At 48.3% G+C, this 22,728-nt stretch overlaps 1 protein-coding gene across 3 annotated transcripts in view; it reads right to left on the bottom strand.

The window, feature by feature from the left end:
• Ppp1r16b (protein phosphatase 1 regulatory subunit 16B) overlaps positions 1 to 22,728 on the bottom strand; it is a 96,874-nt gene that overhangs the window by 45,014 nt on the left and 29,132 nt on the right. The gene's annotated exons all lie outside the window — the stretch shown is intronic.

The raw sequence follows: 22,728 nt of genomic DNA on the forward strand, positions 1-22,728 counted from the left end.
GGATGTGGGGTGAACAAAGCTTCACGAGTAAGAGCAAATGGTGTGATGTTCCCCAGAAGGTTAAAGGGGAAAGCCACCACAGATGAAAACCACGGGCCCAGGAAAACACCTGTGTACCTAACCTAAGCCCTGCACAGCCACCGAAGACAAAGACAACCCGAGTCCCACAGCGACCACAGCCTGCGTAAGACTGACACACAGTGTGGCAGACACAGGCCCACTTTTGGAGGGAAATGCCAACTGACGACAGATGCTGACATAACCCGAAGGGAACTGTCTCTGTGCCAAAAATTACTCGAGAACAGGGCCTCACTCAAGCAGCGGAGAAACCGAGGCACAGAGTGATCTTTCTGAGGTTACCGGGTGGAGCTGGGGTTGGAGCCCAAATGGTCTCGCTCCAGAGCCCAGGGTCTGAACCATGTACCTTGGCGATTCTTGGCTGGACCCCACAGGAAGCTGGTCTTCAGTACAGGGGTAGATCTTTAACCAGGCCATCCCCTGGGGCCACACCCCACATCAGCGTCATCCGCTGCATATCCACATAATGGCTGCAGAAGTCAAAGAAGCTAAGTATAGTGCCCTTTAAAAACATCACTTTGAACTGAATAGACGTTTCTAAAAAAAAAAAAAAAAAAAAAAAGTGCAGAGCCAAGAGTAGTGGCGCACACATTTTTACCCCAGCAATCAGGAGGCAGAGGCAAGTGGATCTTTACGAGTTCCAGGCAAGCCTGGTCTACACAGAGTTCCAATCTAGCAAGTTATAAAGAGTGAAACCCTGTCTCAAAAAACAAAACCAAAAAGTAGATGCACCTTGGGCCCAGGTTGCCCTTAATACTACCCTCCACTTCCATGGTGAGCAAAGGCTGGTGGACCTCCAGCAGCCAATCACCTGCTGTGGTCAAGACACCTTGGTTGCTCACCTTCTGTGGCAGCCCATTCACTTCTCCCAAGAATGTTCAGGAACGTGCTCCCGGGACCCCAGTTCTACAACCAAAGTGAAAAGGCTCGGAGAGATCAAATCCCTTGCTGAGAGTCACACAGCAAGCAGGCAAGTCGCAGGGCCCACACATGTACACTCCATTGAAAGGATGCCCCTGTGACCCACAGGGGGCCACAGACTATAATAAGCTTCCCCCTAAAACCAGGAGCAAGAATCACACTTTACAGGGTTCTGAAAACCAGGCAAGACTTGATACCCTCACAAGAGAGGCAAGTGGAGATTGTGCCAGGAGCCAGGAACCCTGCTCTGTCACTTGTGGTCTGGGGACTGTCACTAACTTATGGCCACAGCTATGATGCTGCATTAGAAATGAAGGTGACACATAAGGGTGTGGGCTTGGTCAGTGCCAGGCTCTGTGTTGAAGCCATGCACATGGAGGTGCATGTGGGTCCTTCACAGCTCAGGGTCATCTCATGCTTGCCTTGCTTCACCCTAGGTTTCCTGGGTAGAGAAGAGGATAAAGCTGGCTTCCGGCTCCACATGGAAACTCAAGCCATTCTGAATAGTGGCCCCACAAAGAGGACAGGGCCCAAGAGGCAGACATGTCCCTGGAGACAGGAGCTGGGGCCACTGGCATGATTGCAGGTTGACCCAGCCCATTTAACGGTGCATTCCCAGCCAGAAGCAGGCCACACTAATTAAGTGGAAACCATCTTTCTGCAAATCAATTTCTGACCTCAAACTGGGTCAGAGGTGTCATCAGGACACGCCCACTTCTGGTCTACAGCTCCAAGCCTAACTTCCTGCTGGTTCACCCTCCCCATCCCAGGCCAACTAGGCGAAGATCCCAAGAGGAGGGGCACACTAATAGTTTCTCTGGGTTGAGGAGATCTTGTCCCTTTGGCCATGCCCATAGTCTGACTTCTAGCCGTGGCAGTGGGTAACTCACTGCCTGCAAAGCATCATGGGATATAGTTCTTTCTCTCTCTGTGCTTGCTTACAGCAAGCTGTATAACCAGTCACTTTTCATTTCCTCCCTCTCCCTAGGTTACTGCTAACTTATTTTGTTTGTTTGTTTGTTTGTTTGTTGGTTGGTTGGTTGGTTGGTTATTCTATGTATAGCTCTGGCTGTCCTGAAACTCTGTAGACCAGGCTGGTCTCGAACTCACAGAGATTCGCCTACCTCTCTGTCTTGTGAGTGCTGGGATTAAATGCATCCTATTTCCTGATTTGCACACTTTTGAAATATGCAAATTCAAATATAATCATATAACATGTGACCCTTCCTGTCTGACTTTTGTCATGGAGTCCAGCTCAAACCTACTGTGGCATGTGTCAATACTTTATTCTTTACATGGTAGAATAATATTCCATTGTATGGATATACCACATTTAATGTATCCATCCATCGGCTGATGAGCATTTGGATCGGAGTTATCATAAAAATGCAGGTAAGTTTATATATGGACATAAGTTATGGAGATAGCTGGCAGTACGACAGCTGGTTCTGTATGCATTTGTTTAATGGGACTCCTTATCCCATCTCTCTGAGGCTACCCTAGCTGTTGGCTCGTCACTGTTCCAAACAGGCCTATTAACAGCCATGGTTTCATCCAAGTGGCTATAACTGATAATCATCACTGTCCCCACAAAAATGCTGAGGTCCAGGGAGGCAAAGCTGATGCACAGAGGTGTCAAGACACAAGCCAGTGAAGGTCCCTCTTCTTTCTGTCATCACCATAGAGTCAAAGGGGGTAAGGGTATAGCCAGGGCTAAGGGAGGGAACGGAACTATGGGAAACCCTAGTCCTCCCTCAATCTTGTGGCAAGGACTCATCTCTGCTCACAGTCACGTGGGAGTTTAACCTGTGACAGGAACATTGGTAGGAGAAGGAATGAACCTGCAAAGCTCCTGGTTTGCAAACAGGAGGAGAGGTCAGTGGTGCCAGTGGTCAGACAAGGAGATCTCATCCCCTGCAAGCCACTACTGGAAACACCCGCCCCCGCCCCCATTTGTTCATCTTTGCCTCTCTGAGATGTATGTGGGGAGAAGCAGCTAGCATCAGGAAACAAACTGACAGCTGGGCTGTGTGACTCTGAGGGTCACCATGACGGGGGGGGGGGGGGGGGGGGGGGCTCCAGTCTTCCGCTGGCAGAGCACAGCAATGCTCTCTGCTCCGAGGAAAGCCTCAGGATCTTTCCACACCGAAGCTCGCTCCCCTCAGAGGCCAGAAGGCCCCTGCTTGTCCTCTGCGCATCTGAGCAGCATCTGAGCATCAGCACGGGTGCAGCTGTAGGGATGGAAGGCGGGGCCTGGGTGAGTGGCAGCTGGAGCTAATGCTCAGGCTGCCTGGGATAGATAGTAACAGAAAGAAGGAACCCCTGTGCTCCCCACTTTGAAGTCAGACATACAGCTGGCCTGGCCTCAGCCACTCAGCTCCTCCCCCGACCCCCACCCCCACCCCCAGTTCTCTCCTTATCAGACTAGCCTTTCCTGGGGCTTGCTTTCTTGTGCTTGGACCCAGGTCAGGGTCAGCCATGGTGCTATAGACCCCTGTACAAAGGGTCAGCCTTGTTTCATGTCCTAGCCTTGTGGGGTTCTTCCCTGTGCCCCCTGGCTCCAGCTCCACTCTCTGTGCAAGCTGTCAGTGTGTCCTTCCACTCTCTGCAGGGTGCCAGGCTACAATGCAGTGATGAGCACAGATTTAGTCGACTTTGGGCCCAAGTCCAACGTGAGCAAGAAGCCCCAGTAGGTCTCCAAGTCTTTCTGCGCCCTGTTTTCCTCCGCAGGGTCCCGGCATCCTCACTTCTGCCTCCTATCTCCTTCCCACTGTGTCCATCCAGTTCCATGTCCAAGCCACTAATGCTGTTCTTATCCTCCATGCATCTGCTTGGGGACTTTGGCTGAGGGCTGGTGGTCACCTGACATCCACTGTCCACTCCTCATATACCTTTTCTTACGCTCAGGTTCTCAGCCCAGCTCACGTGGGCCCCAGTGGAGCCAGGAGAGCGAGGCAACAAAGGTGAGGCCCTGCCCAACCACTGGCTGCATTTGGGCTTTCCTGCAGGAACCCAACAGCGGTGAGAGATCAGACTGCAGAGGGCTGAGAGACTCGTGGGTTGCCAGAGCAGAAAGCCTGGTGGGAGGGACAAGAATGTCCATCCACAACCGACTTCCTGGTACCATTCCCTACCTTGAAGAGTCTCTTCTAACTTATCCAACAATATAGAGAACCCCAGCCAGGAGTCATCAAAGAGGCCTCCTACTGTACTCAGTCTATGGTAGCCTCAGCTAGCTCAGACAGTGCCCAGGTGCCTTAAGAGGCCCTCAGACCAATCCACCCAAAGGTCGATAGGCTCAGACCCCCTGGGGATGCTGCCTTCCCCAGCCCATCAGCTCTGTCCTGAAGACACCCAGGTCAAGGCCATGATCTGCCACCCAGTGCCGTGAGTCAGAAGCTACAGATTAGATGGAGCACACCAAGACCAGAATATCCTTGCCAAAAATGGAACTCTGAAGCATCTACAGTGTTGTGTGGGCTTCAAGGATGTATTTTCAGCTGCAGAGGCAAGGAGGGTGCATTCGGCTCATCCCCAAACCTACCTACTGCTCTGTTTACATCCGGTCCAATCCCCTTCCATTAATCAGCGCTCAACCTTAAGACTCCCTTGGTGAAAAACAGTGTAGCCAATCACCAGCTTCCTGGAGTGGATGGCTTAACCAGAGAAAGGAGGAGTTGGATAGGCTCTTCTGGACCCACATGCAAACCTATCCTGAATTAGCATGTTTTTCTAAGTCCTAGACTCATTCTTATGCAATGATTCCACATACCTGGCACCAGACGATAAAGTGTTTTGTTTGAGACAGGGTCTCATGTAGCCCAGGCTAACTATGTAGTCAAGGATAACTCTGAACTTTTGATCCTCCTGCCTTAGCCTGCCCAGTATTGAAATTACAGGTCTGAAAGATCACACCAGGTTTATGTGGCCCTGGGGATGGAACCCGGGGCATGGTGCATGCTGGGCAAGTGCTCTACCTACTGAACTATCCCTGGCAGAAGATGGTTTTTCTGTGGTCCAGGCTAGCCTCCAACTTATGATTCCCCCTGCCACAGTCGCCACAGGGCTGGGATTACAACTGTATGCCACAAAGCCTAGCTGAAGATGTTGTTAAAACTGTTCACTGAGTGTGACCTTTGACGTAACGCTTGTTTTAAGATGCTCAGAAGGACAGTGTCAGATAGAAGGGAGACCACCATCTCTCGGATGCTTGGGGTGATGGAAAGTCACCCAGACTATAAACATCACCATGCAAATGATGTCTGAGGGGAGCCTGGCCAGAGGCTAGGACTTTATGTGACCCTCTCTGGAGATGAAGTCCACATCCGTGGGGCCAGGCAGTTGCACCTCTGGGCAGATGGGGGCCAGGAGCACTGGGCTTGTTCCTCTGGTTTCTTGCTTAGGCAGGAGGCTCATGCTGAGCTTTTGCTAGCCCAGACCCTGCCAAGTGCAGTGACCTAGAGAGGAGGGAGACTGGGATTTAAGGAGAGAGGAATGTCCCTTGCATGTGTAACCCAGGCTGCAGCATCAGGCTAAGCACATAGAACCCAACAGCACACAATCCTGGCAAGTCACTAGACTTCTCCCAGCCTCAGTTTGTTCATCTGAAATGTGGGGATGTTCGAGAGGTTTAGAGAGATGGAAGATACCAACTAAGAGCATCAGTGGGTTGGTGTATGGTGATTTGCCTGACTCTGAAGCACCCAGAGGACATTGGCTTGGGGGTGGGAGGAGGCTGGGATGTAGCTTAGGGGGTAGAGTGTTTGCCTACTATTGTGAGGCCCCGGGATTCTATCTCTCCAACACCAGGAAATGCAGACACAGTGAGGCACACCTTTAATCCTGGGAGGGGGCGGGAAGATTAGAAGTTGAAGATCCTCCTCGGCTACATAGAGTTTCAAGGCCAGCCTGAGGTACTACACTGACTGTATCTCAACAAACAAACGGATAAATAAATGGGCCCAGGTGTGGTGGTGCATATCCCAGCAGGAGATTCAGGAGACAGAGGCAGGCAAGTGCTGTCTGTGATTTTAAGGTCAGCTTGGTCTACACAGTGAATTCCAGGCCAGCCAGGGCTACAGAGGGACTACTGTCTCAAAAATATAGATAGATAGATAGATAGATAGATAGATAGATAGATAGATAGATAGATAGATAGATAGATAAGGGAGAGACAGTGCAAGGGAGGGAGGGAGGAACTGAGGGACAGAAGGAGGGGTCAAGGGATGCTGGTGAAATGTAGGTTATGGTGAGAAAAGGTGGAGCTGTGGTGATGCCACAGAGTATCTTCCCCAAGGTGAGAGCCTCACCTAGCCACAGCCCACCCCCTTGCCACAGTAACCGCAGCCTGCTCCAGGAGAGCAGACCGCACCAACTGTGACCCAGACACCAGCCCTAACAGGAGGCGGCTGTACACAAGGCAGAGCAGCCTCTCCCAGCTGGGCTGTCTTCAGCCACCACAGCTCACATTTAACCCACTCGAGAGCTACCCCCTCTTCCTAGCCATTCCCTGTCCCCAGTCCCTCTCCTTACCTTGTCAGCTCCTTTAGTGGCCAACACTCTCACCCACCCACACTCACTCATCAGCTACTCTATCATCCCCAGCTTCTCTTATCTAGGGCAGTCACTTTCTAGTTGAATGCCACTTTGGAAAAAAAAAAAAAAAACCTGAGTGAATCCCGGCTTCAGTGGGGACAATCACGTCCTATTCTCTCCCTATCTGGAAAATATTGGCTCCTCCAGCCTGAGCAGCTGGCATGGAGGGACACGGTGTCCTGCCTGCTGTCTTTGAGGCTGTCAGGCAAGGTTACAGGGAACTGAGACAATGGACCCCACGTGGCATAGGCCACAAAACACCTGCAAGCCATCAAGGTCTCACTCTCACTCGGGCTGAAAGATAAATCCATGCGGTCCTGGCAGGGCTCCAACTGTGATGCTCCGGCAGGCTCCACCCCCTTGCCATGCCCCGCCTCTCAGCGGCCCTCGGGCTCTAGAGGATTCCTCTAGAGAGCTGGAAGAGCTTCGCCATGGCTCTGATTAAATCAGAAGGAATCTCATTTCAGGCTTGCCAGAACACAAGTTATTTTCAGTAGCGTAGGCAGCAAATGGAGAAGGAAGCCATGAGCCGGAAGGAGTGACTGCAGACAAGGAGCCCGTCCAGCAAGGGTGGCCGCCATGTCTTTTTGACAAAAAAAAAGCTAGGTGCCAAGCAACTTGGGAAAGCTTTAACAAAATTGTCCAGGGTTGAGGAATCTTTTAATAACCAGAGAGCAGACTGCATTGGTTCCAAGAGGTTAGAGAGAGCAATTTACAGACGCTAATTAGGGGCCTGCCAAAGGGGTTTTGTAATTAAGATACACACTGCTGGAGCCAATCCAAACACACAGTCCCACTAGCTCAATAGATCAGAAAAAGTCTATGGTATCACTCAGAAGTAAGTTAAAGGCTGGGTCTTTTAGTTACAGAGACCCTGAAAGATCTCCCTGAGGCAAACGTTTAAGTTTAAGTGACACGGGGTGTGTGTGTGTGTGTGTGTGTCTGGGTGGGAGGTGGGGGGTGGGGTGGGGTGAGTGGGGTCAAGCTGTTTTACAGGATTTCTCTGTGTAGCTCTGGCTATCCTGGAACTCACTCTGTAGAGCCTTGAACTCAGAGATCAGCCTGCCTCTGCCTCCCGAGTGCTGGGATTAAAAGCATGCACCACCACGGCCCCGCTTGTTACAAAACAAACCGCCGGTCTCTTTCACACTAAAGGGAAGGTAGGTACAGTAAGAAGACTCAGTGTGAGTGACTGACAGGTTAGTAAAGAGCAATAGAGTGGAGACAGTCAGACGGCCGCAGCAACAGGAGGAGGAAGACCAGGAAGACACACTAACTTTACTTCTGGCCTTTTGTGACAGAGACCAGAAGCAAATAACAGCAATATTTACCTCAGCTATGCTCCCCTTCCCAGCCTTTAACTCTGAATATTACAGTTCCCCAAGGAACCTTGAGTCCAAAAGAGGTGAAGTAATTTGCCCATGGCTATGGAATAGAGGCTAAAACTTAAGAGTCACATGATTCCATGCTCTGAGCCTCAAGGCCTACCCCAGCACTGCCCTCTCTCACCCACAGGCCCTTTCGAGTTCACTTTCCCGTCATCTGCTCCTTGAAAGCTGTTTTATTATCTCCATGCGAGCGAACGGCACCCGTGAACTAATTACCCACTGCATCTGGCTGTGGCTTACTGCTTGGTCCCGTCTCTGTTTTACACTGACCCAAGATATTGTATATGCAGTAAAATATTATGAGATCACATGAATCACTGGCCTGCTCTGGAGCTAATAAGCAAGAAAATCCATGGTAAGCACAAGCCCACGCCCAGCACTGAGCCCTGACTGCCTCCCCATCCAGATGCTCGCTCGGCATTCCCTACTCCAGGCTGTGGTGTTTGAGTCATCCAGCAGATCTGGGGACTTCAGAGGCATCTGCATCTGACCATCAGTCAGCGTGACTGCCGGGAGCCACCGGATCACGTTGTGAGGATTTCAGTCTAAAGAAAAGCTGCCAGCCCCATTAGATTCAGCCTAGTGGACACACTGTGGGGATTCCTCAGCCACAAAATGAAGAAAAGTGGCTGGGCTCAGAGCTGGAGACTAGTTCTCAGCACCCATGTTAGGGTGCTCACAGGGAATCCAACACCTCCCTCTGGCCTCGATGGGCACTCACCCACATCTTGCACACACATGGGCACACACAAAAAAAAACAAATATGTAAATGAACCTTTAAAGAATAATTTAAACATCTGAAACAGAAGGAGACAGTTACCGTGTTGGCAGGACAATGGGCTGAATTAGAGGATGTTGTGTCAAGCAAAACAAACCAGATCCAGATAGACAAAATAGTGCATGTTTCTCTCACATGTGAAACCTGTGTCTATATACATACACACATGTACATTTACATATACAGATATTTATCTATATTTATGACAAGAAAATATAAGAGGAGCTATTTGAGAAGAGGGAAAAAGGGAGTGGAGAATAGACAGGGGAGGGGTCAGGGCAAGAATATGGTCAAAGTACATAATTCATTTGAGCACACTATCATTATGAAGCCCATCACCTTGTATAACAAATATATACTAATAACATTTTTAAAGTCTAGAGTGAATGTGAATGGTGGATTATAACAACAGTGGCCACCCGTGAATGGTGCCTTTTCCCACACTGGTGCTGAACTAAGCCATGTGACTCATTCTACCCAATGAGACATCAGTAAGGATGATACAGACAAAGGCTGGGCAGACACTTGTGCACTGTGTTTGCCTTCTTAAAGCCCTAAGAGCACCGTGCTTGATGAGAATCACATGGAAGAAGTCCCTAGCTGAGCCCAGAACACAATGGACCTGCCGCTAACTACAACCAAGGCAAGATGTGTGAATCGACATTCCATTGCTGTGAAAAAAAATACCAAAAAAAAAAAAAAACCTTAAAGAGGAAAGGGGCCATCAAGATGGTTCAATGTGCAAGACCTGATTACCTGAGATCAATCTCTGGGACCCACATGGTAGAGGGAGAAAACTATCTCCTGTAAGTTGTTCTCTGACCTCTCTACATGTACACACACTCACACCCACACCCCACACACATTAAATATGAATGTAATATTTTTTTAACAAATGAGCAAAGATTGGTCTTGACTCATGGTTCCATGCTTGGCTGCTTCCATTGTGTCTGGGCCTATGGTGAGGCAGAACATCATGGCAGAAGGATGTGGTGGAGCCATGGCTAATGGCTGGCCAGAAAGCATCAAGAGGGGAAGAACAGATGAAGTTGTGTGAGAGCACAGAGGGTCAAGCCATGATATAAGAGCTCACTCCCAATAACCTACTGCCTCCAACAAGGCTCTCCTCTGCTTCTGAGAAGTCCATTCAACGACGAACCCATCTGTCAATCAACAAGATCAGAGCCCTCACGATCCAGTTGCTTCCCAAAAGCCCCATCTCTAAATCATGCTGAGGACCAAGCCTTCAGCATATGACACGTGGGGGACATGCCAAATCAAACCATACCACAAGACCACCAGGACTACTCAAGGAGCTCAAGTAATGGAGCATCCATAAACAGACTTGGAGGATGGCTGCTTATAACAAGATGTGACTCACCTGTAGGACTGCCATTATCACCTTTGTGGGGTTCAGGGCATTCATGGTACCTCAGTCAAAAAGCCTGTGTTTTGAGTTTCTTTTGAGGTACTGGAGCCCTGTCCATCAGGGTGTGGGATTTGATCTCAGTTTGTCTGGGTTTGTGGGAAAGTGCAGTTTCCCTCCCTCCCTCCCTCCCTCCCTCCCTCCCTCCTGAGCCATTGTTTTCTTCTACATCCTTTCTCGGTCCTCACCAGCTCTGGATGCAACTGTATTAGCCAGACAGAGGACAGGTGGGGGACCAGCTCTGCTGACACACAAGTAAGATGGTTGTGTTGAGGGAGGAATACTTGGGGAAGAATCTGGACTGTTCTTCTGCTGTTCAAAGCCCAGCCTACCCCCTATGGAACTGTTTGATGACTGGGCAGTTGAGAGAAGGGCTTCAGGTTTGCTCATTTTTAAAGCCTGTAAGAGTCTTGGTGGTGGGTGAGATCAGCAGTCTCCTCTACTGGTCATTCTGAGCGTGAAGCACTGGGCCAACATAGACCCAAAGCAACCGAGCCAACTGACCATGGATGGAAATCTCTGAAACCAGGGGCCAAAAGCAAACTGTTCCTCCTTTCAACATGACTGTCTAAAGTATTTGATCATGACAGTGAAAAGCCAACACAGGAACTATCTGGATTTTTGTGGACATGTGACAAACCTTACACGTGCGTCCTAGCTAATAACCTGAGGGCAGATACTGGTTTGGGCTCATGGTGGGTTGAGTTTGAAACAGGGTCAAGGAGGCTCCATTGGCTCAGTGTTACCAAGGACCCGGGACATCACCTTGGTAGCTGGGCACTGTGTGCCAGATCACTGAAAGCGGTTTCTTCCCCCAGGTATAGTCTCCTACTCTCTGAGATAAGAAGCCAGCCACACCCAAAGCGCAAGGTCGTCATCACAGGCGGATGGGAATGGCCTTGCGTGCGAGACTTGATTTAAGCATGATCAACCCACTCTGTGTGTGGGCAGACCTGGTCAGGGAAACAAGTCACAATCAGAAGGTTGCAGGGAGGTGCGTTGAGTACCTTCGTGTAGTGGCACGGAGCCAAGAGAGGTGGAAGGCTCCTTTCTCCAGTGAGAGAGTGCGCTTAGCAACAGGATGGATGTCTTCAAAGGTGCTGGTCACAGTGCCCTCTCCTCAGGAAAGCATGCAGATTGTATCATTCATGCAGGGCTTGCTAGCTTCCTTTGCCTGATGTCTGTTCCTGACAAGGTCCTCTTTATAACACCTCCGTCCTCAGGAAAGCATGTGGGTGCTTCGTTCTGTTCAAGGTGACTCTGCTAGATGCTTAGCTCCAAGGGCAGGCACAGCTCACCACTCACTACCAAACCGACAGAGCCCAGGGTGATGGGAGCCACAGAGTTCTCTGCCTATACTTCTATTCTGATGCTGTCAGTTTGTTGAGCCTCTGGAGAAAACACGCCTGGGCTTCTGTAGAGAAGGATGGCTCTTTCCAAAGCAGAGTTTCCATAGACCAACTGCCAGTTACATGCCATACATTGCCACCACTACAGGGTGCCTGAGCCATCAGGCCACCTTCCCCACCACCATGGACCATGAGCCACATTAAGCCCTCATTTCTCTAAGCTGCATCAGTCAGGTACTCTGCCTGAGAAAAGTAACAAGTACAGTATGCAGCTATGGCCTGGCCGGCACCTGTGGTCCCTGCTTCCAGGCATAGCATCGCATTTTCTTGGTTTAGACAAAGCATAGCCCGGGTGTTAGTCTGTGAACAGAAGAAATGGATGCTATGGTTGGATGTATGGTTTGGATAGGACCAATCACAGCATTGCTTCTCAGACCTAACCACTGTGATTGACCTAAAGAGAATCTATAGGCCATGTTAGCCAGAGTTTTGGTTCTGGGATTTGCTGAGCCCTGGGACAGCGTGATTGCCTTAGTGGACAAGATCTACCCTTCGCAGGCTGCTGGGCTCAACTACACAGAGGTAATCCCCTCTCCACGTGGCCTAAAACTGTGATCTTCCTGCGCTTTTTGGTGACGCCAGCCTGTTCTGCTGCGGCTGAGTTTCGCTTTTGTCACTGGAGATGCGGGAGGCTTAATTTATCATTCAAGAACCCGAAATTGTCTGAGCAGGTGGATAATGGGTTCAGAACTCAACAAGATAAATTTAGAGTCTTAACTTCAATGTCAGGAGTGAAGTGCATCCAGGAAGGACTCCAGGTACAGTGACATTTGGCTTCTGCTAGGAGTGAGTGCTAGTGGTGGGGTGCTTAGCGCATGGAACCAAAACCAGCCCTGGTTGCTTCCTGTATGAAGAGGCTCACTCATAGCTAGTTCTGAGAAACTCAGGACAGGAAGATGCTGAACTAACAGGAAACTAACCTGGGAGTTTATTTGCTTAAAATCTATAAGCCAATAGTAGCTATGAAGGGAGTAAGGAGGGAAGAAAGAGGAAGGGAGGGACAGAGGGAATGGGGAGGGACTTAGGTAGGTCAGTCCTGGTGGCTCAGCCAATGTAGTCTCAACTATTAGAGAGGCTGAGGAAGAAGGGTCTCTGCAAATTCAAGGCCAACCTGGGCACCACAGTGAGTTCGGGGCCAGGTCCAGCAATTAAGACCTGGTCTCAAAATAAAAAAGTAAAAAGAGAGCTAGACGCAAAGAGGTGAAGAACTTTCCTAGTCTATGTGAGTGAGCCAAGGGTTCACCACACACGCGCACTCGCGCACACACACACAAACAAGCACCCACACACATGTGCGATATACCCCAATCTAAGAGACAAACTCGACCAGAAAGAAAGGGGTCTATCAGTCACTCCAAGGATAGCCAGACTAGATTCTGGGGAGGACACAGTCTGTAGAGGATGTTCCCAAGTCTCAAAGCCACATGTCACTAAATATACATTAAGTGTCCATATTTACTTGAATATATTGGCCATATAGACACAGTAGGAGGAGCAAAAGGCTGAAGAGAAGAAACAGCTGAGGGAGCATGGAGCAGGCTGATCCCCTCCTGATTCCCTCCTGATCAAACAGGGTGATCAAACATGCTTTTGGCAAAAACTGTTCTTTTCTACATAGAAAACCCTGAAAGAACCTGCTAAAAAACTCAAGATAGAGAGATAAGGTGACTTGATGTGACATTAGTAGACAAAGCCTAACAGCTTTCCTCTCAGGAAGAAAAATGGTACTTCAACAGATAGAAAAAAAGACCACCCTCACCCCCAGCATCCCTAAAGAACACGAAATGTTCCCAGGAGAAACGCAGACTCGCTTTCTAGCCCCTATACTCCAGACCTACTTAGAAAAAGCTCACCATGGCAAAGGGGGCTGCAGTTTGGTCCAAATTAAATTTATTGGTTACTATAGCACCAATCAATACCTCCAAATGTTCAGAGAGAGAGACTTCACCAAGGCCTAAATATTACATGAATTCCCAATAAGAATCAAGACATTTTGAAAAAGAAGCCAAGGAGAAGGACTAACATGGCCGTCGAGCAAGTCTTCTAAGCCTTGTTTAGAGAAACTGAAAGCAAAGGAAAAAAATCAATGAGAGGATGAGGTAAGCATTCTTAGGCTTGTCACATTAAAAAATAAGACTTCAAAGCATTAAAAAAAAAAAACTGCACCATAACCACGGCTTAGGGTGTGGCTCAGTGGTAGAGCCTTTTCCTGGCATGCACAGAGCTCTGGGTTCGAGTCCCAGCACTGTAAGAATTGAGCTGTACTATTAACACAATTTTCAGCCAAGCATCCAGCCACAAAGTGGAGCCCCGGGTCTTGAAGAATGAGCTTGGCAGGTTCCCATATTTGCAGAGGAGGCCCTGGGGCCTAGAAGCAGTGTCAAAGTCCTTATGGAAAGCAAGGGGTGTTGAGAAGCTGATAGCTCTTGGAGAAGAAAATAGAGACAGGCTTTCATTTACTACTTCATACTAAAATGAACTCCAGTGGGATTACATGTTTGATATAGTTAAACAAGGTCACGGAGACCTGGAAGAAAATGCAAGTGATTAGGTATTGCAAGATGAGGAAAGGCTTGAAACTTGATTGGTATTTTCTCTGAAGGTCAAGACACTGAGTAAATACTCTCACCTTTGTGAGCTCTGCGGTTTCTGCTACAAACTCAACTGTGTGACCGCTGTCACCAATGATACACAGACATAGCTCTGCACTAAGGAAACATTGTCACAAAACAATCCATGGGGAGAGCTGGCTTTCAACTTGAATTTTCCAAGCCCCTACTCTCTTTTAAAGGTTCCTCTATTTTAGGTTTTATGTGTATGGGTATTTTGCCTGTGCGTATGTGCGTATGCATATATATCCACCCTGTATGTGTCTGATGTTCAGGGAGGTCCAAAGACTGTGTTAGATCCCCTGGAACTGGAGTCATAGATAGTTGTGAGCCCCCTTGTGGATGCTAGGAACGAAACTAGGGTCCTCTGGAAGAGCAACAAGTACTGCTAACCCAACTCTCCTGTTCCACACTCTTGCTTTTAAGGGTATAAAAGAAAATGATAAAATAATTAGAGAATGGGGCAAGAAGTTATAGATTCTTATTACATAAAGTTAAGACCTTCAAGGCACAAACAAAATCTTCACCATAACCATAGCTTGGGGTGTGGCTCAGTGGTAGAGTCCTTGCCTAGCATGCCAAATCCCTGGCTTCAAGCTCCAGCACTGTGAAAATAAACTATGTTCTTAAAACAGCTATAAAGCAAGCACACAAAGGTACATACTGTAGAAAACACATGAACCGTGACTGACCGCAGAGGGTTGACACCCCCTTCCACTGTTCCCCTTCTCACCCATCTTCCCTTCTCAAACATGAACAGCCATTAAACACAATTTAAAAACAAATAAACTTTTGGGGGTAGTAGAAAATATAGACCAAAAACCCAGGTAGTTCAGAAAACAAGCAATAGGCAATCAGTAAGATTAGTGAGAGTTTCCCAACCTTAAATACATTTTACAGAATGGTGAGAAAATCCCTACAGGTGGATGTGAGTGTCTTACTTTCCTTCCTTCCTCCCTTCCTTCCTCCCTTCCTTCCTTCCTTCCTTCCTTCCTTCCTTCCTTCCTTCCTTCCTTCCTTCCTTCCTTCCTCCCTCCCTCCCTCCCTCCCTCCCTCCCTCCCTCCCTCCTCCTCCTCCTCCTCCTCCTCCTCCTCCTCCTCCTCCTCCTCCTCCTCCTCCTTCTCCTTCTCCTTCTCCTTCTTCTTCTTCTTCTTCTTCTTCTTCTTCTTCTTCTTCTCCTCCTCCTCGTCTTCCTCCTCCTCCTCCTCCTCCTCCTTCTTCTTCTTCGAGACAGGGTTTCTCTGTATAGCCCTGGCTGTCCTGGAACTCACTCTGTAGACCAGGCTGGCCTCAAACTCAGAAATCTGCCTGCCTCTGCCTCCCCAGTGCTGGGATTAAAGGCGTGCGCCACCACACCCAGCGTGTCTTACTTTTCTATTGCTATGAAGAGACACCATCGCCAAGACAACTTATAGAAGACATGGTTTATTGAGGAATACAGTTTCAGAGAGTGAGAGTCCGTGACCATTGTGGCAGGGAGCATGGCAGCTGGAAGCAGTCACTGAGAACTCACACGGTGATCGACAAGCACAGGCAGAGAGAGGCTTTATATTATTATAGGCTTTGGAAACCTCAAAGCCTGCACTTACTGATACCTCCCAACACACACACACACACACACACACACACACACACACACACACACACACATCTGCACATGCATGCACACATACATATACACCAAGAACACAACTTCTAATCCCTCCCAAACAGTTCCACCAAATGGGGACCAAGCATTCAGATATATGCGTCCATAGGAACAATTCTTATTCACACCACCAATGTATCTGGTGGCAATCCAGTGAGAATTTGCAAAGCAAGGACAAAGCAGGCCTGGCAGAGCATGGCAGTGAAACCTTACTAGAGACACTACTGGAAACTTCACAGGCTTTTATATACTCACATCCAACAAATCTCTAAGAATCCACCCTAATTAATAGTCCAAGCTGTGGCCAAAGTCTTCCTTCCATACATTGATAGCATGCAAGGTTTACATTAGGAAAATAACCTGGGGACAGCTCAGAGTGCAGTAACTAGAGAGACTGCACAGATGATGGTACACTCAGACTCCCATACAGAGGTCGGCATTAAAAATCTATATGCTGGAGGATGTGATCAAAATACATTGTGTGTGTGCAAAAGGCAAACCCCAAATCTATAACTGAGAGAAGCTGGGCAGGGCTTGGCCTGTAAATCTCATTACACTGAACATTAGACAAGATGTCAATCTATTAAAAATCTGATTTCAAAGACCCTATTAAGACAGGACACAGTATCTGACCACATTACTCAAGAGCATTTGGCATTGATCCTCCAGCCTCACGGGAACCTCAAAGTGGCCACATCCTAACGGAGATCCCAGCTAGGGCAGCCCAGCAAAGCTGGCCCTGCCTTCCCACGGAAGACAGAAACATCTGTTTTAGCCCATTGATGAGCTCCAGTGTGCAGAAGAAACATAAAAACCAACAGGATACAACTCTGACCTAATGACAAAAGAAAATGTACCCGGATATTTTAATTTCTTCATTTAATTTTTAATTTTTTAATTACGTATGTGAGTCTGTGAAGGTATGTGCATGCAGGTGTTCAAAAAGTCCCAGAAGGAGGTATTGGGTTCCCTGGAGTTGTGAGCCACCTGACATGGGGGCTAAAATCTCAACTCAGGTCCTCTTCGAGAACATGCGTCACTCCTAACTGCTGGACCCTCTCTTCCTGCCCATCCGCCTATTTTTGAGACAGGGTCTCAATATATAGCCCAGGCTGACTTCGAACTCACAATCCTTCAGTCCCAGACTCTGCACCCTAGGATTACAGGTGTGTGCCTAACCTATAATGCAGTAGATACTCATAACAGACCCTTGCTAAACAGAAGCTCTCAGGGTTCTCAGCAGTTAAGTAAACAAGCCCTCCACAATCCACCCTACTTAAACTTTCCTTCATACACCCCATGGGAAAGCACGGGATACTTCCTAGATAAAGATGAAAATATTACCCAAGGCTGTTGTTGGTAGTCATTGTATGTGTGAGCCTTATCTTCTTAGTGCTTCCCTTTCCTATGGTTTTGGAATATTCTACAAGGACGCATTATTTTTAGAATGAGAGGAAAAGAGAATTTCCTGTTCAAACATCATCAAAAATGAAAGTCGAAGCCATTTCCTTCAGATTAGCCGGGGCTGAGCAGATGAGGGTCCTGCACCTCCCACTAACTTATGGCAGACAGTCTTTTTATTATTGTTGTTGTTACGCTGTGTGTGTGTGTGTGTTCTGTGCCATGGCAGACACATGGCAGTCAACCTGTGGGAGCTGGTTCTCTCCTTCCACTGTGTGGGTTCTGAAGACCAAACTCAGGCCATAGGCTTAGTGGCGAGTGCCTTCACCCTCCGAGCCATTTTGCCAGCGTCAGAACAGAGCTTTAGAATTGCTTTACATGTTTAATTTCTGCATGCTTCACCTAAGTAAGTTTCCCCTGCCTTGGTGAGTGGAAAACACTTGAGCCGCACAGTGAGGCAGGCACCACAAGGCCAAACCATAAACACACACATAAGCTACAACCTGGTAGGTTTTCTAAAGCAGAGGCAGTACTGTTATCTTCTCAAGCCCATTTGCAGGGCAGATTTGGAAGCTTAGAGAGGCTAAGTCATATGCAGGGTTCTGTGGGGCTTACATATCAGACCCAGGACTCAACTGCGTCTCCAAAACCCTCCCCTTTAGCTCATCTGTACCTCTCGTTTTCGCTTTTTCCTGTAAAACAACAGCTCATCTGTGGTTGTGATTTGTGCTTCTTTGGGTTGTATGGTATTTCTGCTGGCCATAGGCTCTTGGCTTTTGGGGTAGCTAGACCTCTTATTCCCAGCCGTGGTGGTCTTGCCTACTCTAAAACCCTTAGAAAACCATTCATCTGTTTCTTAGTAAGTTACATTGAGGACAAGAGCCATGTGACCCAGCAACTCTTTTCCACACAAAATGATCCACACAAAATGATCCACACAAAAATGATGGATAATGATGATGTCCACATAAAGACTCGAACACCATGTTCTTAGCAGCATTGGATCATCGACCCAAAATGGCGTGGCGAAGATCCACATGCTCAGGTGTCGGTGAGTGGAAACTGACTGTGGTATATCCATACAGTGGAGCACTATAAGGTTGAAACAAAGGAGCAAGCGCGCATGTGCACTACAACCTGGCCAAGCTTAAAACTAGATCATACACTGCATGATTTGTGGTTGTCTGGGACTGGGAGCAGGACCTGAGCATGACTGCACAGGAGCAGGAGGTGATGAATAAGTTCTAAAAGTAGCTGGGTGCAGAGCTCTGGGGTGTTGTGGAAAACCCCTAAACTGAATAGTTAAAAATGGGCAGTGCATCTTATGATATGCCAAAAAAAAAAAAAAAAAACCTAAGTTACTTTTCCAAAATAGGGTTTGACTACCGTGAGGATGGTGTATGAAAAGCAGCCAGCCTGGTGCACAGTACCTGATAAATAATCATGAAGGTGAGAGTCAGAATACATAACAAGGAGAGCTTATGCAAATGTAGAATAATAGATACCACAGAAATAACAGCCCCTGCCGCTTCCCCACATCTTACCACACCTCCTCAGCATTTTCCAACTCAAGTCATCCCCTCAACTTCACGTGGCAGGTGCGTTCTTAAGAAGTTCAAGCAAAGAAACTGAGGACTGGAGAGGTTAGGTTACCACCATCCCCCACCCCCTGAAATGCGCAGGTCATTAGCGGTAGAGCTGAGATCTCAATTCAGGAGGACAAACTGCAGCCTAATTCTCTGGCTCTCCCTTGCCTCTAGGAAACAGCTAGGTACAGGGAGGGCTTCTATGGCAGTGATGGCGAGGGTGCCTATGGATAGCTCTCCTTCTGGACCTGAAGAGTTAGGGAGGCTAGTCAGGTGAGGGAACCACACACCCAGAGGGGTAGAGGAGATGAAAGACCTCAGGGAACATTAGGGGAGCCTGGTGGAGGAATGGAAGATACTGGAAGTGGGAAGGATGGGGCTCGAGTGGGTCCAAGGTCAAGGACATTAGCCAGAAAAGGAGTCCTCTTCAGGGGGAACAACTCATACATACACACCCCCACTGCAGGTGGGGAAGCTGACTCAGGATGCTCTGAGCTTGAGGGAGTGGGGAGCTGCCACCCCGTGCTCCCACGCCAATGTGAACCCAGCAGCCTCTCAAACATCAACTCAGCCAGCCAGGCAGGCACAGTGGGCTCTGTCAGGCTGCCAGGAAGCTGAGCTGAGCTCAGCAAGTAAAAGAGCTGACTGCTGGCAGCCTCAAACACATCCACCCATGGACCCCGGGGTCCTTGTCATGCAACCCCTACCGCATTCCACACACCACGATGGCACCCATCCCAAAGATCCTTTCTCGATCGGATTTAACGAGTTCGATCCAGTGCTCAACCGTGCTTCCACATTCATCCAAGATAAATACTTAAGACACCTGCTCAGAAGTTCACTTTTCACAAGCAAAACTACTAGGGACATTTTAAGGAGTCTGGTGAAGCCAACTGCAAAAAAAAAAAAAAAAAAAAAGTTACTGAACCGTGAACTGTTCGGGTCTGCTGTGCTATGGTGTGTCTGGCAGACATAACTGCAAGACATCATAAGGGGGCAGGGGTGTGGGTGAAAACTAGAGTCACGTGACAGAGATTCCAAGACGTCATTACTTGCATAAAAACTTCTGGAGATAAGGAGGTCTACTAGTCCACAAAGGAGAAAAACTGCCAGAGGAAACAGGGAGAAAGAAGAGAGAGGAGAAAGAAGGGAGAGGAAGGGACCTATTGCTCTGCACACCTCTCTACTGTTTAATTTTAATAAGAACTCATCTGTATGAATTTGATTTTTTTTAAGCATTAAAGTCTTTGAACCTGAAGAAATTATTGCTGTTCTGGCTCAGGGTTCAGGGAAACTTTCAAAGGTCAAGGATGCTCGCTTGTTGTTCTGTTGAGACAGGGTCACATGTAGCCTGGACTGGGGCCTTGAACTCAGTATGTAGCTGAGGATGACAGAATTTCTGATCTTCCTGTCTCTGGTACCAGCATCCCAGGTGTGTGACACTACGGTCAGATGATAGTCCTGTGGTTCAAACACAAGGCCTCACACTCGCTAGGCAAACCCTCCGTCCACTGAACGACATACACCTCGAACAATTTCTAATTCCTGCCACACTTTCTTGAAGCCAAGCCCTCCATGCTTTGTGACACAGATTTTAAAAATTGAAACCGGAAAGGCAAAACAAATTGTTCAAGGTTGTAGGCTAGGAATGTGGTAGGGTGGTGTCGTTAAACTCTGAGCTGTGTCTCTTCTAAGCAAGGCACTTGACTATCAAGAAGGGATGATATTTGAGTAGTGGGCTGGGGAGGTGTCATATCATTGCTAGCTATCCTCTAACATATGGCCAATTCCCAGAACCCCTGCAGAGGCCCCTGGGGAGGAGAATGGGGCTTCACAGAGAAGGGGATAACTGACAAGTTGGGAGAGAGGAGTCGGTGAACTGCCATGCCTACCAAAAATTAGACTTTGTCACTAGGCAGCCACCCCCTGAGTGGGATGGGGGCGCCACGTCACCCAGCAAACCAAACTGCACGTGGGAGGAGCCCCAGGGTCACATCCCCAGTCTGAGCCACCCGGGATCTCAGGGGCTCACCCCAGTTCTCACCTGAGCAGCTGGAAGCTCAGCGGGTTGGGACCCTGTCCCTGCTCACATCTTAGAGGCCCTGCATTACCAGGATCAAAACAGGATCTGAACAGAGCTTTCAGAGTGTTCTAGAACTCAAAGGGTAAGGCGAGCACAGGTTGGTGTCTCTTATCTGAAAGGCTTGCGAAAGAGGTGTTTGATGTACAGGATGATATCCTAAGGACAGGACCCAAGTCAACATACGTTCGCTCTGTTTCCTGGGTACTTGCTCAAGCAGTTTGGGTGTAATTTCTAGCCCACTTTCACTTTACAACCCACCCCATGAGGTCAGGTGTGTTAGTTTCTATGTGGGACATCATGTAGGCACCCGAAATGTTTCCAGTTTCCATGGTTAGGGATGCTCAGCCTGGGAGAGTCCCTGTTCTTAGTGATACCAGCCCTCAGCTCTTCCAGTGACTGCTTTAGTACCTAATACCAGGAGAGGGTGCAGATGGGTCCAGCAGATACAGACAGACCTCTCCAGGGGTAAGGCAGATGCTACTGAGTGGTCAAAGGGCCTATGCACAAACTTCAGCTATAATGAGCAAGCATGTGTCTATGCACAGAAAAGGAAGCCCGATCAAAGCCTGAGTCCTCCAAGCATCCTGGCAGTGGAAAGCAAACCTGAAAAGCGACAGGGTGGTATCCTAGGGGTTTTGGTCCTGCTAGACCATCTGGATCAAGGTGCTAAATCTCTCCGACTCCAATATCCCCATCTGTAAAATGGGTATTATTAAACGTAACCAGTACAGGGTAAGGGTATGAACTTGCATTGATTGTGACAATCACAGTTTGAACAGTGAAATCATCCTGGACAGTGTGGTGTGCACTGGTCTCTGCTTCCAGACTTATGGAAATTCCATGACGATATAAGCCACACATTTAATGAAATAAAAGATAACAACATGGTTGAGTGTGGTGGCTCACGTCGTTAATCTCAGAACTCAGGAGGCAGAGGCAGGTGGATCCCCTAGTCTGAAGCCAGCCTGCTCTACAAAGTGAGTTCTAGGACAGCCAGGGTCACACAGAGAAATTCTGTCTCAAAAAATATATATTATAATATAATAAAACATATCAATAAGCCAGCTGGAGTGGTTCATACCTACCATCTTAGCATCTAAGAGGCAGGAGGATCAAGAATTCATGGTCATCTTCAAATACACAGAGACCAGTCTGGGCTACTTGAGAGTCTGTCTCAAAACTCAAAAAGCAACATTTCAAGAAATTCATAGCTACATACTTAACACGAAGGGCCATGTGCAAGATACTTCAGGGGGAATCACCCGACTGAACATTCACAAGGCTGTGACTGTCTCCCCGTTTTATATAAGCAGAGTCTAAGGACAGACAGTTAAAGAACTTCTCTGTGCCAGGGTCACGTGGGGACCTGCACAACCAGTTTTACACCCAAGATGTCTACCTCCAGGGTCTAGATACATTTTTAAATGTTCATTATTCTTATTTTATGTGTATGGGTGTTTGTCTGCATGTATGTCTGTGGGGTAACTATGTCTGATGCCTAGGGGGGGCCAGAAGCATGTCAGATCCCCGGGCTGGTTGTGAGCTGCTAAGTGGGTGCTGGGAACAGAACCCAGGTCCTCTGGAAGGGCAGTCAGTGCTCTGAACCTCTGAGCCATCTTAATCACCTTACAGCATGAACACAACAGTGGAAAATGAACCAAGAACTGGATCAGGGATGTGACTCTGTGACTGAGCGCTGCCTTGTTCGGTAAGACCCTGGGTTCCTTCCCAGTGTGGAAAAGAAGATACCAGAACACCATGCCAGGGGCCAAGTGAGGACCATGGAGAAGACAGGACTCGGAGA

This window comes from Mus caroli, unplaced genomic scaffold, assembly GCF_978045245.1.
Source record: "Mus caroli unplaced genomic scaffold, Mus_caroli_1 scaffold_2, whole genome shotgun sequence".
In the NCBI taxonomy this organism is placed as follows: Eukaryota; Metazoa; Chordata; class Mammalia; order Rodentia; family Muridae; genus Mus; species Mus caroli.